This window comes from Bos indicus x Bos taurus, chromosome 5, assembly GCF_003369695.1.
Source record: "Bos indicus x Bos taurus breed Angus x Brahman F1 hybrid chromosome 5, Bos_hybrid_MaternalHap_v2.0, whole genome shotgun sequence".
In the NCBI taxonomy this organism is placed as follows: Eukaryota; Metazoa; Chordata; class Mammalia; order Artiodactyla; family Bovidae; genus Bos; species Bos indicus x Bos taurus.
The window spans coordinates 56,319,139-56,337,640 of record NC_040080.1 but is presented as its reverse complement, the minus strand read 5'-3'; the positions used below and the strand labels follow the sequence as shown (position 1 = coordinate 56,337,640).

The window sequence follows — 18,502 nt, the reverse complement described above, 5'->3', positions numbered from 1 at the left end:
CTAGCCATATTTCAAGTGCTTGATAGCCTCATGAGGACAATGGCTACTCGATCACACAACATAGGGGATGCGCTCAATTGCTTCAGTCGTGAATTTTGAAAAGACTGGTTCAAAACTGGGAAAGGAGTACGACAAGGCTGTATATTACCACCCTACTTATTTAACTTACATGCAGAGTACATCATGTGAAATGTCGGGCTGGATGAAGCACAAGTTGGAACCAAGATTGCCGGAAGAAATACCATAACCTCAGATATGCAGATGACACCACCCTTATGACAAAGAGCAAAGAGAAACTAAAGAGCTTCTTGATGAAAGTGAAAGAGGAGGGTGAAAAAGCTGGCTTAAAACTCAACATTCAAAAAACTAAGACCATGGCATCTGGTGCCATCGCTTCATGGCAAACATGAAGATGGGGAAACAATTCTTTAGGCCAGAATACTGGAGTGGGTAGCCTTTCCCTTCTCCAGGAGATCTTCGCAACCCAGTAATCAAACCCAGGTCTCCTGCATTGTAAGTGGATTCTTTACCAGCTGAGCCACAAGGGAACCCCATGAATACTGGAGTGGATAGCCCATCCCTTCTCCAGTGCACCCCTTCTCCAGCCCATCCTTTCTCCAGCAGATCTTCTCAACCCAGGAATTGAACTGGGGTCTCCTGCACTGCAGGCAATCCTGCATTGCAGGCAGATTCTTTACCAACTGAGTTATCAGGGAAGCCCTGAAACAATGGACAGTAAGTTTATTTTCTTGGACTCCAAAATCACTTCAGATGGTGACTGCAGCCATGAAATTAAAAGACACTTGCTCCTTGGAAGAAAAGCTGTGACAAACCTAGACAGAGTATTAAAAAGCAGAGACATTACTTTGCCAAGAAAGGTCCGTCTAGTCAAAGCTATGGTTTTTCCAGTAGTCATGGATGGATGTGAGAGTTGGATCATAAAGAAAACTGAGCACCAAAGAATTGATGCTTTTGAACTGTGGTATTGGAGAAAATTCTTGAGAGTCCCTTGGACTGCAAGGAAATCAAATCAGTCAATTGTAAAGGAAATCAATCCTGAATATTCATTGGAAGGACTGATGCTGAAGCTGAGGCTCCAATACTTTGGCCACCTCATGCGAAGAACTGGCTCACTGGGAAAGACCCTGATGCTGGGAAAGATTAAAACTAGGAGGAGAAGGGAACGACAAAAAAGATGAGATGGTTGGATGGCATCACCTACTCGATGGACACAAGTTTGAGAAAGCTCCAGGAGTTGGTGATGGACAGGGAAGCCTGGTGTGCTGCAGTCCATTAGGTCGCAAAGAGTCAGACACGACTGTGTGACTGAACTGAACTGAAAGGAATACAGACTGAGGCTACCTCCTGGGTGTGGCAGTATTTATCTGTGGAAAGATATGGACAAACCAATTTAGGAGTAAGGACAAGGGAAAAAGGGTCATAAACCTTGCCATGGGCCATCACATTGTATTAATATAAGAAGACATCCTTTGGCCCTTTGCCTTCCTCGTAGCAAAGTGAAGAAGGGATTCAGGGGCAGAGGGAACAGGAAGGTGAGGGAATAAGTATGAGTGCTATCTCCATATTCCCCTCCAGACTAAACTGCTCACACAAAGGCAGAAAGCTTTGAATGTAACATGAGAATGAGATTTTCAAACAGACAAGACCAACAAAAATGAAGACATAAACCAGTATGTGTGTATTTAGTATCTATTTTTTGAAATGCCTGTTCAATATTTGTCCATTTTGTGTTGGGTTGTGTGCCATTAAAATTGTTTTAATTGATTTTTAGGAGTTCTTTACATGTTTGGTTAAGAGTCTCTTGTCTCTCTCTCACACACACACGCACATAGAGTTGCTCAACTTCATTAGTCATCACAAAAAATACAAATTAATATCTCAATGAAATATCACTGTCTATCTACCAGAATGAGTAAAATGAAAACTAAGTGTTAGCAAGGATGTGAAGCAACTGGAATTTTCATATGCTGCTAGTAGAAATGTAAATTGGTATAAACACTGAAAAGTTATTTAACAATATTTATTAAAAATTCACATACGTATAGCCTATGACTAGCAGTTCAAAAATTATGTGGTGCTAGTGGTAAAGAACCTGCCTGCCAATGCAGGAGACATAAGAGACATGGGTTCTATTCTTGGGTTCAGAAGATCCCCTGGAGAAGGGCCCAGCAACCCACTCCAGTATTCTTGCCTGGAGAATTCCATGGACAAAGGAGCCTGGCAGGCTACAGTCCATGGGTTCACAAAGAGTCAGACACAACTGAAGCAACTTAGCACTTACACATCAAAAGACATGTACAAGCAAATACTATTCACAATAGCAAAAAGACTAACCATCAATTGTAGACAAAGAATAAGCTGGAGTATATTCACAAAGCACAATACTACACAGCAATGAAAAGGAATATATTATTGTTATTCTCCACAAATGAATGAGTTTTACAAACATTAAATTGAGCTCTCAAAAGTCATATATAAAAGACTTCATACAAAAGACATATATAAAATTCCATCTGAACAAGTTCAAAATGAGGAAAGCTAATATGTTGTGTTAGAAGTCAAGACAATAATTACCTTTAGAGGAAATAGTAACTTTAGATTACAGCACAATTAGGGTTTCTGGAGTCCTAATAAAATTCTATTTTCTTGATTTGGATTCTGACCACAAAGATGTAACGACTGAAAATTCATCATTATTTTACAACTATGTAGTTAATTTTCAATGGATTTTATTTAGACAAAATAAGCAGAAATAAGTCTTAATAGTTTGAATGTAACTATTTTAATAATAGAAAGTAAAAACACATAGAATTAGAATTAGATATTATTAAACAGCGTGTTGCTCATCCACCAGAAAATAAAATTTCTATAGAACACAGTGGTAATAGAAACTGAAAAAAAAATTCTAAGATTTATACCACATGAATAAGAATTTTCAATTATTTCAGTTAGATAAATTAATCTTTTTTTTTACTTGAGATATTATTCTGATTCAAGCTCATTTGGCCAAAGAACTTTCTTTAGGAATTTTGTCTGAAATGTCTGTCTTGGTACCTTTCTTGAGTTCCTGCATCCAAGTCCAATGTGTGTGAAGGTAGGGGGAGGAGGGCTTCCGACACAATACCAAACAATTTTTGGACACCAGCAAGGTGTCTGAGAATTCAACTTAATTCAACTCAATTCTGACACTATCTATCGAGAGATAGCATATTCCGCAAGTGAGGACCTCTGTCCCACAAGACTGCCCTCCACTACAGGTGCCAATCCAAAGCCCAGGTTGTTACTTGTGCTTCTGACCAACCAGCTACAAATGAGATCACAAGGCCGGGTTGTTACCTATACTTCTGACCAACTGGCTATAAGTCAGAGGTTCATTCCTACAACTCCCTCCTTGGCTGCAATTAATTTGCTAGAGCAGTTCACAGAACTCAGAACTCATTTCACTTACTAGATAACTGGTTTATTATAAAAGGATATAGCTTAGAAACAGCCAGCTAATGAGATACAGAGGGGAAAGGACTTGGAATTTCCATGCTCTCTCCAGATACAGCACTCTCCCCAGTTTCCCCATATTCACCAACCTGGAAGCTCTCTAAATTCAGTCCTTTGTGGGATTTTATGAAGGCTTCATTACATAAACATGATTGATTAAATCACTGGCCATGAGAGATTGGTTCCTCCAGCCCCTCTCCCCTTCTCTGAGGTCACAGAGATAGGACTGACAGTTAAACTCTCTAACTACTTGATCGGGTCTCCTTGTAATCATCCCCTATCCTCAGGTGCAGTCCAAGAGTCACCTCATTAACATCACAAAAGATATCTTTATTGCTCTTATCTCTTAGGAAATTCCTAGGGTTTTAGGAGCTCTGCCGCAGAAACTGGACAACAAACAAACAAATATATAAAAATTTCTCATTACAAGTCACAATTTCTCAGTACCATTAAAAATAGTTACACATCTGTAAGTTGAACGCATATAATACCTTCAGAATGTTTTTCCTGTGGAATTCTGAATACACGGCCCCACTATCTTTTAGCATATACTGTTACAGACAGGAAGAACAATGTCAATTTGATTCTTTTTCCTTTAGACTGAAAAGACAGTATCTGCTTTTGCAACCTAAAATCTTACAAAATTACTGTTCATAGAATTCAGAGATTCCACTGGGATATATCTGAGTGTAGGTTTTTTCTCACAATAGTTTTTGTTAACACTGAAAAACTAAGAACCCTCAATTGGAAGAGACAACAGACCAGAAGGGGGAGCCCTCATACTCTATAATGATCAGTTCAGTTCAGTTCAGTTCAGTCACTCAGTCGTGTCCAACTCTTTGTGACCCCATAGATTGCAGCACGCCAGGCTTCCCTATCCATCACCAACTCCTGGAACTTCTCAGACTGTCAGATACATAACATAATACTTCTTCCACTTTTCAAGTGATAATTGGTGTGCTGAGGCTTTCAATGCTCCAGAAGGGTTGTAGTTCTGGTGATGTCACATCAGGAGGCCACTTGGAATCTCTTTCTTAAAGTCAGTGTTGTCCTCTGGAAAGATTTAGGTGGATGCTGTGAGCCTGTTAAAAAACCTTGAACTGTCCACACGTGCCCAGCAAATTCCATCCGTGTTAATGAACCTTTTCGAGGTGTATCTGACCGAAATGTATGGGTAGTGCTGGGCCTTGAAAACTCATGTCCATTAAGTCGGTGATGCCATCCAACCATCTCAGCCTCTGTCATTCCCTTCTCCTCCTGCCTTCAATCTTTCCCAGCATTAGGGTCTTTTCCAAGGAGTCAGTTCTTCACATCAGGTGGCCAAAGTATTGAGTTTCAACTTCAGCATCAGTCCTTCCAATGAATATTCAGGACTGATTTCCTTCAGGATGGACTGGTTGGATCTCCTTGCAGTCCAAGGGGCTCTCAAGAGTGTTCTCCAACACCACAGTTCAAAACAATCAATTCTTCAGCGCTCAGCTTTCTTTATAGTCCAACTCTCACATCCATATGTGACTACTGGAAAAACCATGGACTTTTGATGATAACACAGCCCAAAAGGAAAAAACATTTCCTCTTCTTGCCTGACAAGAGCTCAGCTGATGAAAAGCCACTGTATTTCCAAATTTCAGTTCCTTCAATGGACTCTTTGTTTACTATACACCTCTCAGTTTCCTTTTCACCTCTTCAAGAGTTCTCCTCTCTCTGCTATATGGGACTTGATTGTGTATCTCACCATGGTTTTTCTGTACTCAGTGGCTCAGTTGTGTCCAACTCTCTGCAACTCCTTGGACTGAAGTCCACCAGGTTTCTCTGTCCTTGGGGATTCTCCAGGCAAGAATGCTAGAGTGGGTTGCCATGTCCTCCTCCAGGGGATCTTTCCAAACCAGGGCTCAAACCCAGGTCTCCTGCACCACAGGTGGATTCTTTATTGACTGAGCCACCAGGGAAGTCCATCCCCAAATTCCAATACTTTGTTGATCCCAAATAAACCCACTTTGCTACTGAAATAACTAGCAGTTTATTTGTTTCAGGTCAACAACACTCTCTGGCTTTCAAGGAAAGATTTAAATTTGTCTTCATTTCAGGGAAATGTTACTTTATTTTGTTTTTATTATTATTTCTTCTATTTATTTTCCCTTTCTAGAACATCTATGACTAGAACGTTAGATTCCCAAATATATCACATACATCTTTTTTTCTCTCATTTCTCTTTGTATTTTTTCCTTACCTCAGGAAATAATCATTTTAATTGTATTTTAAATCACTGGTTTATTTTTTTTTAATGTCCAGTCATCATCTCTCAGTTATTTATGTTTTATAAACTTTCTTGTCTCTAATATATCTTAAATCTCCAAGTAACCTGAAAGTCCTATCCTCTTGGTGAAGTCTTTGTTTCATATGTATGACTTCAACATAAACCAAGTTCTCTATCATCTAACTCAAATTTTTAATACATAAAACATATCAGTAATTCTAGGTTTTCATAAATATAAGATTTTTATTTCTGTCTTCCTTTTTTATCTCTACAAAATAACGAAAGTGTTTTATACCCCCAAGAAGAAATACCCCAATTATGTTAAATGACTCAAGGGACAGAGTTAATTTTGTATGAGTAGATTAAATTTGCTTGATTGCTCTTTTTCAACAGAGAATATGTTAATAACAAGCTTCAAATTAATAGCTTTATTTGCTTTTGACAAGTCTATATGTGGTAAAATCCTTTTCTGCTAGTTTCACATACTCTAAATCAGCCACAGATATACACACTAGTCCAAGTTCCCCACAACTAAAATAAATCAAAAACACCTGATAAAAAATCAAGAATTAATATAATGTAAATTAAATACATATAGCCATTTTTCCTAATAACTTTAAATGGAGTAAGATCTATAAAAGTATTGAATCACTATGTTGTATATTTGAACTAATATACTGCAATTAAAATTTTTAAGCATATGTTCATGACCCTGTTTTATACTGAGTGTATCACTATTGCAAATAAAATAAATATTGATATAAATACATTTATGTGCATAAAATACACAAATCATATGAATGGTATTTCAAGAAATAACAAGTTTTGGAAGCAAAATAAGTCCTTGCTTTGGCAATTTGACATGTGGTTCTTTTTTTTTTTTTTAATCTCAGTTTTATTTATTTTACTTTACAATATTGTATTGGTTTTGCCATACATTTACATGAATCCACCATGGGTGTACATGTGTTCCCCATCCTGAACCCCCCTCCCACCTCCCTCCCCATCCCATCACTCTGGGTCATCCCAGTGCACCAGCCCCGAGCACCCTGAATCATGCATCGAACCTGGACTGCCGATTTATTTCACATGTGATAATTTACATGTTTCAATGCCATTCTCCCATATCATCCCACCCTCGCCCTCTCCCACAGAGTCCAAAAGACTGTTCTTTCTATACATCTATGTCTCTTTTGCTGTCTCGCATACAGGGTTATCGTTACCCTTTCTAAATTCCATATATATGCTGTATTGGTGTTTTTCTTTCTGGCTTTCTTCACTCTGTATAATAGGCTCCAGTTTCATCTACCTCATTAGAACTGATTCAAATGTATTCTTTTTAATGGCTGAGTAATACTCCATGTGTATATGTACCACAGATTTCTTATCCATTCGTCTGCTGATGGACATCTAGGTTGCTTCCATGTCCTGGCTATTATAAACAGTGCTGCGATGAACATTGGGGTACATGTGTCTCTTTCAAGTCTGGTTTCCTTGGTGTATATGCCCAGCAGTGGGATTGCTGGGTCATATGGCAGTTCTGTTTCCAGTTTTTTAAGCAGTCTCCACACTGTTCTCCATAGTGGCTATACTAGTTTGCATTCCCACCAACAGTGTAAGAGGGTTCCTTTTTCTCCACACCCTCTCCAGCATTTATTGCTTGTAGACTTTTGGATCGCAGCCATTCTGACTGGCGTGAAATGGAACCTCATTGTGGTTTTGATTTGCATTTCTCTGATAATGAGTGATGTTGAGCATCTTTTCATATGTTTGTTAGCCATCTGTATGTCTTCTTTGGAGAAATGTCTGTTTAGCTGTTTGGCCCACTTTTTGATTGGGTCATTTATTTTTCTGGAATTGAGCTGCAGGAGTTGCTTGTATATTTTTGAGATTAATTCTTTGTCTGTTGCTTCGTTTGCTATTATTTTCTTCCATTCTGAAGGCTGCCTTTTCACCTTGCTGATAGTTTCCTTTGTTGTGCAGAAGCTTTTAATTGTAATTAGATCCCATTTGTTTATTTTTGCTTTTATTTCCAACATTCTGGGAGGTGGGTCATAGAGGATCCTGCTGTGGTTTATGTCGGAGAGTGTTTTGCCTATGTTCTCCTCTAGGAGTTTTATAGTTTCTGGTCTTACGTTGAGATCTTTAATCCATTTTGAGTTTATTTTTGTGTATGGTGTTAGAAAGTGTTCTAGTTTCATTCTTTTACAAGTGGTTGAACAGTTTTCCCAGCACCACTTGTTAAAGAGATTGTCTTTTCTCCATTGTATATTCTTGCCTCCTTTGTCAAAGATAAGGTGTCCATAGGTGCGTGGATTTATCTCTGGGCTTTCTATTTTGTTCCATTGATCTATACTTCTGTCTTTGTGCCAGTACCATACTGTCTTGATGACTGTGGCTTTGTAGTAGAGCCTGAAGTCAGGTAGGTTGATTCCTCCAGTTCCATTCTTCTTTCTCAAGATTGCTTTTGCTATTCGAGGTTTTTTGTATTTCCATACAAATTGTGAAATTATTTGTTCTAGCTCTGTGAAAAATACCGTTGGTAGCTTGATAGGGATTGCACTGAATCTATAAATTGCTTTGGGTAGTATACTCATTTTCACTATATTGATGCTTCCAATCCATGAACATGGTATATTTCTCCATCTATTAGTGTCCTCTTTGATTTCTTTTACCAGTGTTTTATGCTGCTGCTGCTGCCACTGAGTCGCTCAGTTGTGTCCGACTGTGCGACCCCAAGACGGCAGCCCACCAGGCTCCCCTGTCCATGGGATTCTCCAGGCAAGAGTACTGGAGTGGGGTGCCATTGCCTTCTCTGACCAGTGTTTTATAGTTTTCTATATATAGGTCTTTTGTTTCTTTAGGTAGATATATTCCTAAGTATTTTATTCTTTTCGTTGCAACGGTGAATGGAATTTTTTCCTTAATTTCTCTTTCTGTTTTCTCATTGTTAGTGTATAGGAATGCAAGAGATTTCTGTGTGTTGATTTTATATCCTGCAACTTTACTATATTCTTTGATTAGCTCTAGTAATTTTCTGGTGGATCTTTAGGGTTTTCTATGTAGAGGATCATGTCATCTGCAAACAGTGAGAGTTTTACTTCTTCTTTTCCAAACTGGATTCCTTTTATTTCTTTTTCTGCTCTGATTGCTGTGGCCAAAACTTCCAAAACTATGTTGAATAGTAGTGGTGAGAGTGGGCACCCTTGTCTTGTTCCTGACTTTAGGGGAAATGCTTTCAGTTTTTCACCGTTGAAGATAATGGGTTTGCTGTGGGTTTGTCATTACATTGAGGTGTGTGTGTGAAGTTGCTCAGTTGTGTCTGACTCTTTGCGACCCCATGGACTGTAGCCTACCAGGCTTCTCTGTCCATGGGATTCTCCAGGCAAGAATTCTGGAGTGGGTTACCATTTCCTTCTCCAGGGGATCTTCCCAACCCAGGGATCGAACCCGGGTCTCCTGCATTGGAGGCAGACACTTTAACCTCTGAGCCATCAGGGAAGCCCTATTATGTTGAGGTATATTCCTTCTATTCCTGCTTTCTGGAGGGTTTTTATCATAAATGGATGTTGAATTTTGTCAAAGGCTTTCTCTGCATCTATTGAGATAATCACATGGTTTTTATTTTTCAATTTGTTAATGTGGTGTATTACATTGATTGATTTGTGGATATTGAAGAATCCTTGCATCCCTGGGATAAGCCCACTTGGTCATGATGTATGATCTTTTTAATATGTTGTTGGATTCTGTTTGCTAGAATTTTGTTAAGGATTTTTGCATCTATGTTCATCAGTGATACTTGCCTGTAGTTTTCTTTTTTTGTGGCATCTTTGTCAGGTTTTGGTATGAGGGTGATGGTGGCCTCATAGACGGAGAAGGCAATGGCACCCCACTCCAGTACTCTTGCCTGGAAAATCCCATGGATGGAGGAGCCTGGAAGGCTGCAGTCCATGGGGTCGCTAAGAGTTGGACACGACTGAGCGACTTCCCTTTCACTTTTCACTTTCATGCATTGGAGAAGGAAATGGCAACCCACTCCAGTGTTTTTGCCTGGAGAATCCCAGGGACGGGGGAGCCTGATGGGCTTCCGTCTATGGGGTCGCACAGAGTTGGACACGACTGAAGTGACTTAGCAGCAGCAGCAGCAGGCCTCTGCAATTTTCTGGAAGAGTTTGAGTAGGATAGGTGTTAGCTCTTCTCTAAATTTTTGGTAGAATTCAGCTGTGAAGCTGTCTGGTCCTGGGCTTTTGTTTGTTGGAAGATTTCTGATTACAGTTTCAATTTCTGTGCTTGTGATGGGTCATTAAGATTTTCTATTTCTTCATGGTCCAGTTTTGGAAAGTTGTACTTTTCTAAGAATTTGTCCGTTTCTTCCAAGTTGTCCACTTTATTTGCATATAGTTGCTGATATTAATCTCTTATGATCCTTTGTATTTCTGTGTTGTCTGTTGTGATCTCTCCATTTTCATTTCTAATTTTGTTGATTTGATTTTTCTCCCTTTGTTTCTTGATGAGTATGGCTAATGGTCTGTCAGTTTTATTTATCTTCTCAAAGAACCAGCTTTTGGCTTTGTTGATTTTTGCTATGGTCTCTTTTGTTTCTTTTGCATTTATTTATGCCCTAATTTTTAAGATTTCTTTCCTTCTACTAACCCTGGGGTTTTTCATTTCTTCCTTTTCTAGTTGCTTTAGGTGTAGAGTTAGATTATTTATTTGACTTTTTTCTTGTTTCTCGAGGTAAGCCTGTATTGCTATGAACCTTCCCCCTAGCACTGTTTTCACAGTGTCCCGTAGGTTTTGGGTTATTGTGTTTTCATTTTCATTTGTTTCTATGCAGATTTTAATTTCTTTTTTGATTTCTTCTGTGATTTGTTGGTTATTCAGCAGCGTGTTGTTCAGCCTCCATATGTTGGGATTTTTAATAGTTTTTCTCCTGTAATTGAGATCTAATCTTACTGCATTGTGGTCAGAAAAGATGCTTGGAATGATTTCAATTTTTTTGAATTTACCAAGGCTAAATTTATGGCCTAGGATGTGATCTATCCTGGACAGGGTTCCCTGTGCACTTGAGAAAAAGGTGAAATTCATTGTTTTGGAGTGAAATGTCCTATAGATATCAATTAGTTCTAACTGGTCTCCTGTATCATTTAAAGTTTGTGTTTCCTTGTTAATTTTCTGTTTAGTTGATCTATCCATAGGTGTGAGTGGGATATTAAAGTCTCCCGCTATTATTGTGTTATTGTTAATTTCCCCTTTCATACTTGTTAGCATTTGTCTTACATATTGCGGTGCTCCTATGTTGGGTGCATATATATTTATAATTGTTATATCCTCTTCTTGGATTGATCCTTTGATCATTATGTAGTGTCCATCTTTGTCTCTTTTCACAGCCTTTATTTTAAAGTCTATTTTATCTGATATGAGTATTGCTACTCCTGCTTTCTTTTGGTCTCCATTTGCGTGAAATATCTTCTTCCAGCCCTTCACTTTCAGTCTGTATGTGTCCCTTGTTTCAAGGTGGGTCTCTTGTAGACAACATATATAGGGGTCTTGTTTTTGTATCCATTCAGCCAGTCTTTGTCTTTTGGTTGGGGCATTCAACCCATTTACATTTAAGGTAATTATTGATAAGTATGATCTTGTTGCCATTTACTTTATTGTTTGGGGTTCGAGTTTATACACCCTTTCTGTGTTTCCTGTCTAGAGAAGATCCTTTAGCATTTGTTGGAGAGCTGATTTGGTGGTGCTGAATTCTCTCAGTTTTTGCTTGTCTGTAAAGTTTTTGATTTCTCCTTCATTTTTGAATGAGATCCTTGCTGGGTACGGTAATCTGGGCTGTAGGTTATTTTCTTTCATCATTTTAATTATGTCCTGCCATTCCCTTCTGGTCTGAAGAGTTTCTATTGAAAGATCAGCTGTTATCCTTATGGGAATCCCCTTGTGTGTTATTTGTTGTTTTTCCCTTCCTGCTTTTAATATTTGTTCTTTGTGTTTGATCTTTGTTAATTTGATTAATATGTGTCTTAGGGTGTTTTGACTTGGGTTTATCCTGTTTGGGACTCTCTGGGTTTCTTGGACTTGGATGATTATTTCCTTTCCCATTTTAGGGAAGTTTTCCACTATTATCTCCTCAAGTATTTTTTCATGGTCTTTCTTTTTGTCTTCTTCTGGGACTCCTATGATTCGAATGTTGGGGTCTTTAACATTGTCCCAGAGGTCTCTGAGGTTGTCCTCATTTCTTTTAATTATTTTTTCTTTTTCCCTCTCTGTTTCATTTATTTCTACCATTCCATCTTCTACCTCACTTATCCTGTCTTCTGCCTCCATTATTCTACTGTTCCCTCCAGAGTGTTTTTTATCTCATTCACTGCATTATTCATTATATATTGACTCTTTTTCATTTCTTCTAGGTCCTTGTTAAACCTTTCTTGCATCTTCTCGATCCTTGTCTCCAGGCTATTTATCTGTAACTCCAGTTTGTTTTCAAGGTTTTGGATCATTTTTACTATCATTATTCGGAATTCTTTATTGACATATGGTTCTTTGTGGTACTGTTAGTTGTTTGAATGTTATTTTATTCAAAAAAACCAATAACAATTTACTGGTGCTTTCTTGTGTTTGATTAGTCACTGTAGGCTACAGTTCTTTATAAACACAACTAAACTTCATATTTTTCATATATTAAACAAATTTTCAAGATATTCATAATAATAATAATATAGCATATAAAGACTGCTGGAAATATTTTAAGAACAACTTATGACTTAAGGAATTCTCCAGAGTTTCTAAGAATTACAGTTTCTCATTCCTGAATCCCAAAGATTAATATTTGGGGGGAATTTGGAAACACTACTTGGGTTAAAAAGTTGACTAAGAGAGTTTAGAAAAGAGAAACAAACACGGGGAAAAAATTTTTTTAAGTGTTACTGGTGTTTTGACAAAATTCTATGTCAGGTACAGTGAAGGAGCAAAGACAAATGATACAGACCAAATCAACCTATAGAAGTATGGAGGACAGTTCATAAAAAATATGATGAGCACTTGAATTGTGTTACGAAGACAAAAAAAAAAAAAAAACTATTTTCCAGGTACAGAAGCATGCATGCTTATTCACTCAGTCATGTCCAACTCTTTGTGATCCAGGGGCTGTAGTCTGCCAGGCTCCTCCGTCCATGGGATTCTCCAGGCAAGAATACTGACTGGGTAGCCATTTCTTTCTCCAGGGGATCTTCCTGGCCCATGGGTCCAATCCAGGTCTCCTACACTGCAGGCAGATTCTTCACCATCTGAGCTACCAGGAAAGACCAGGTGGAGTGAGGTATAAAGCTGGTGTCAGATAAAATACAAACATAAGGAAGAATTTGTGTAAAGGCTAACATCATGAATCATCATGGGATGTTCAGCAAAAATTTAGTAAATTTAGTGAGGAAGGTGGGAAATTTTATAAGAGATGGTTGGGAGGAGCAAACAGGGATTAACTTATGAAGAGCCTCCTAAAGAACGGGAAAGTCTGTCAAGACTTAAGTAGTCAATTGACGTGATTGAACTTATAGTTTAGAAACAGCCCTCTGGAGGACACTAGGAGAAGAATTTCAAAGAGAGGAGACTAGAGACTGGGGCAATCGAACTCAGTTAGGCACATTCCCTAAACAACCCAATTCTACATGTTGTTAAAGACCCATACATATCTGACCATTGTTTAGTGAAAACCTATAAAAGGAATTGGAAATGGAAGCTGAGTATTAAGTTATAAACATTAAAAAAAAAATGGCAATAAAATTTTAAGAGAGAAAATGATGATACTGAATGCACCAAGAACTGGAAACTGTAATAAACTCAACTCTTGCTAAGGTACCCTCCCCCTCAAAAAAGATAATTATATCTTTCCTATTCTTTTCATATAATCACTTAAAAAAAAATTTCCTTTGGATAGTAAATCAAATTTTTAAGAAGGGCAATTCCTTTAAAAAAAGAGATACATAGTTACCCTGTCACTGATCCTCCTGAAGACTCTAGACACACCTTATTCATTATGTAAACTCTCATTACTCCCCTGATCCAGATTAATCTACAGTTTAAAATGTAGAATCAATAGAATTATTTTCAGTTGTCTATAAGTAACAAATTGTTTTCATTGCTATTTTTTTTTTCAGATTATATTTAGGGAGAGCTATTTATTAGAGGAACAGCTATGAATCATAATCAGGCTGAAAGCTTTCATGTCTCCCTCCCCCCATATCCCATTCTATTGATAGTGTTATGTAGATTTTGTAAACAATTAAATCTGTTCACATGCAAACAATTTTGGTTTAATCATGAACAACAATAAAGTAGTTCACACACTTCTTTTATGTTCTCCATGCTCCTTTTAAAAGCATACTAGTATATCCTATTACGCATTCTAAAGCTGTTATACATAAGTGAATGTTCTTTTCAAAATTCTTTTGACATGCTATTGGACTAGCTCCAGAAAAAGAATTAACACTTTTGGGGAATCTTACTGCATCTCTTTTAGTAGCCAAATAAGAAGCTGGTGGGGGAGTAAAGCCAAAGATGAAAATAAATGCATTATTCATTTTTATTCATTTTTAACATAGGTTTTCTATTATTCTTCATTGTAATAGCTGTAGAAATAATTTTACTGTTAACACCGAATTTCTGAAGTGGTGTTGTATAAATCATTTTTTCAAAGAAGAAGGTTAAAAAGATTTCCTGCTTACCATCAGTGCACAAAATTTAAAAAGTGACAATCTTCACATACAATATGCTTCCAGTGAGCATGCTCTTATGCATAAAAAAGGAAACAAAGCATTTCAGGATTGTATTTGTAAAAGGATTATTTTTAAAAAGAAAGCACAGAGCAAGTTTCACAGCAGAAAAACACGACAGGCTCTCCAATAGTCAAAATCAGCACTGACTTTTTTTTAAGGCAACATTTAAAACAGAACATCTGTGTTATTTACATAATATCAACAAACAGAAGCACAAAGGTAGACTTAAGACAGCTAAAAACCCAGCTCCTATGCTTCTAAATATTTTTATTTTTGTCTAATAGTCATCTGAACAAAGATGCTATTATTCTGCTAAGGTAAACATGTCTTAAAAATTGTCTCATGTTTTCATGATGCTAACTAGTCCAGCTTGTTCATATGTCTTGCTTAATGCAACTAGATACTATGAATGCTATTCAGTTATCAAAGATACAAAATACAACTCAAGTGAAGGGAAATGCTAGGATCTTTAATACAGAATAATAAATTATTCTCATGCACTGCTTTCATCTTTCCACTCAACATCCAAATGTTGCAATCCATCCTAGTTTTCTCGTACACCACACCACCAAAAATTTGTACTGAGCAATAAGTGTGAGAATACAGAAACTAGTAGGGTAGAAGGGGAGTGTGAAAGAAAGGTGATGTAAAAATGGAGAAGCTGACAAGGAGAAGTAAAAACAGGTTTCATCTCCCTTGAATTTAGTTATCAATTCTTCACAAATGTCTCCAGAGAGCTCACCCAGTATTTCTAGACCAGATGGAAAGAACAGTATGGTACAGAATTCTCTATCCCTAGACCCAGCTGTCACAAGGAATGGAGAGGCAATCCTGTTAGGAACTAACAGTTAGCATTATATTCCATGTGGGCTGTACCATTCATTCGTATATTGGCTGACTTTTAGATAGTGATTTTTTTCCTTTTGCTGGTTTCCCATGTGAGTGCCTCTCAAATTTCTGTATCAATCTTTGACCTTCTTCCAAAGACCAATCATGCATTTCCAGGCCCTGCCAGTGATGTCCTTGAGACCCCTGACTGAACATCTCTGCAAACTAAACCAATTTTCCCCTACCTTGAGGAAAAAAGTTTCACCCCTTGACTTTTTCCTTGTGGGTGGCATGTTGTCATTCTCTCAATCTTTTAAGCTTTAAATTCCAAAGTGATTATTAAAGTTTCCCTCTCTCCCTGCCATCATATCAAGGTATTGCTAACTTAAAGTCTGACAGCAAAATATTTATCAAAAGTATATCTCCTTTTCCAATTCCACTCTAATCCATCCCAAAGTTTAGATTATCAAGTACTTGCTCTTAATTTCTTGCAAATACCTAACAGGTCTCCTTACTTTTAATCTCTTAACCCCCATTTCATTCTATCTACTACTTCCAAAATTAACATTCCTACAACACAACTGTGATCCTGCCACTTCAATGCTCAAAAATCTTCAGGGGCTTCACCCTGACTATTGAAAATATCTAAAATCCTTTGACCTAATCATCAAAGGGTTTCATGATCCCACCTCAATATAACTTTCAAAATGACAACATATAATCTCTTTCACATACTCTTATATTCAAACCACTGGACTACATGTTATTAAGTGAAATATACATGAGCTTTCATGCTTTGTGCCTTTGCTCACATTGTTTCCTCCACTAATCCTTCCTCCCAGCACACTCTGTAATAGGTACTAAGTCAAACAATAGGATACAAAAGTGAATAACAGATTTTATATATATCTAAGTTTCTCTTGGAGAAAGAAAAAGCATGAGCTTTGGAGTTACATAGGACTAGAATCTGAATTTAGATTTTGCAATTACTAGCCATGTGACCTTTTGCCGAGTGACGTCTCCACTCTCCCACACCATCACGCTGTGTCACCAGATGATTTCAGGCAAGGAGCATCAATGTTAATGAGCTGTTAGACAGCTTAAGACACTCATAGAACCAGATAGGTATATTTCTATCTTAGATAAACAAACAATTTGGCTTCCTCTTCAAATCTATATTCTTTGATTAGTTTCAAAACTTACTTCATGATGGATGAGCACTGCTCAATTGTACTAGTTTCTACTTCAAGATAATTTTTACTTTGGTAGGAAAGAGACAAATTTAGATTTTGCCACATTGTAAAAACTGAGCTAACTAATGCCATGTTCCTAATCTATTCCAGTAACATTTCAACATCCTTTATAGTTTGGCTCATGGACTCATAACAGCCTTTAATTCAAGCCTGTATATGGAAAATGACCTCCAAAAATTGGGTTATTTATACAGTGTTTAGGGCTTCCTTGGTGGCTCAGCTGATAAAGAATCCGCCTGCAGTGAGGGAGACCTGGGTTTGATCCCTGGGTTGGGAAGATCCCCTGGAAAAGGGAACAACTACCCACTCCAGTATTCTGGCCTGGAGAATTCCATGGACTATATAGTTCATGGGGTCACAAAGAGTCAGACACAACTGAGCAACTTTCACTTTCACTTTCATAATCTGAGAGCTTCAGTCTTAATTCCAGAAGCAGTCAGTGCTAAAACAAAGTGGAAGAGAATAGTTGGGAAATCCTTGCTTAGAAGACAAATTAAAGCTGAAGTCACAGTTTTTGGAAATTTGAAGCTGGAAGTCACAGTTTTTGGAAATTTGTTTACATATAACTGTACCTCTGAAGGAAAGTTGGGAATATAAGAAAAAGGGCTTGACATAAAGCAGACTTATGACTCATCAACTTATTCAGTAGAAGCTGGAAAAAGCAGAAAACTACCTTAGAAACCAAAAACGAAGTATTATTTTGACCTTTATTTATATCTAAGTTAGAAGTTCTTTTACTTAGACATGTACCTGAATTTGGACTACATTTATTTGTAGGAATCTGGCTGTCTAGACTCAATCTCTTCCTTCTTTTGATAATAGCACCTCATTTAATCCCAGAGAATTCCATCTTCCCTATTGTATGCATTCTTACTATAAATCAGCATGCCCTGGCTTCCTCCTAAACAGGGATGGGCAATGATCCAAGCAAGGCCAGTGAGACTCTCCAAAATTTAAATCTGAAGTAGAATGGCTTAAGAATGAAAAGATAAAGTTCCAGAACTGGAGCTCTACCAAGACCACGCGAGGACCCTACTGCTTAGACACCCATTGCTGCCTCAAGCTGGTCTGTAGCCCCTTCTGGAAGACACTCAAAGACATACCATTCAAATTTTTTTCTGCTTCCTTAACTGGAATTGGTTTCTATGGCTGGCAACCTAGGAACTCCTGAGGTGGAGGTGAAGCCATTCTGCCCTAACTTTGTGCCTGGTCTTCCTCACTGAAAGATAACAAATACTTTAAATGAAGTTATCCTGTACTAGAAGATTTTTTTTATGGCTCTGTTACAGAAGTATCTAGAATAATTTTATCAAACATATAGAACTTAAACAAGCAGGTTTTTGTTTTTGTTTTGTTTTTTGCTTACCTACTCTTTCCCATTTTTACCTGAATTCACTTTGTTCCCTGTGTTCCCTGCCATATTTCCCCATTTCTCAATTTTCTTAAGGTTAGCTACACTGATTTGTTTGTGCATTTGCTTTCCCAAACAATTACATAATTTAAGTGGTTCATATTCCACTTTTGCTGATTATTTTCTTAGTATTTTCAACACCATTGCCCTTTATTCCAATACCTCTTCCCAAAAATGTAGTATTATGTTAGGAGTAATCTATCAAAAAATTAATTGTTAAAGGTATGATACTGGCCCTTGTTCTACCAGGTCTATTCTATGAAATAATTGCCACAAGAAGATCTAAATTTGTTATTAGACTATACAATAAACAGAAGTTTAGAAATCTGAAGATAATGTAGTAATCACGTACTCAAATCCTATTATTTTAGGGATAAGAGATCTCCACTTCTTTACTTTTGTTTTTATATTTCTTCTTTCATTAAAAGGTGGTTCAAGGAAGAAAATAACAAATATGTTTGGCAATCCT

At 37.4% G+C, this 18,502-nt stretch overlaps 1 protein-coding gene and 1 non-coding gene across 15 annotated transcripts in view; both read right to left on the bottom strand.

Annotated features, from left to right (window-relative positions):
- ANKS1B (ankyrin repeat and sterile alpha motif domain containing 1B) overlaps positions 1-18,502 on the bottom strand; it is a 1,175,033-nt gene that overhangs the window by 1,037,954 nt on the left and 118,577 nt on the right. The gene's annotated exons all lie outside the window — the stretch shown is intronic.
- On the bottom strand, positions 9,200-9,271 carry TRNAW-CCA. Its single transcript has one exon. It is a non-coding gene; the product is annotated as a tRNA-Trp (tRNA).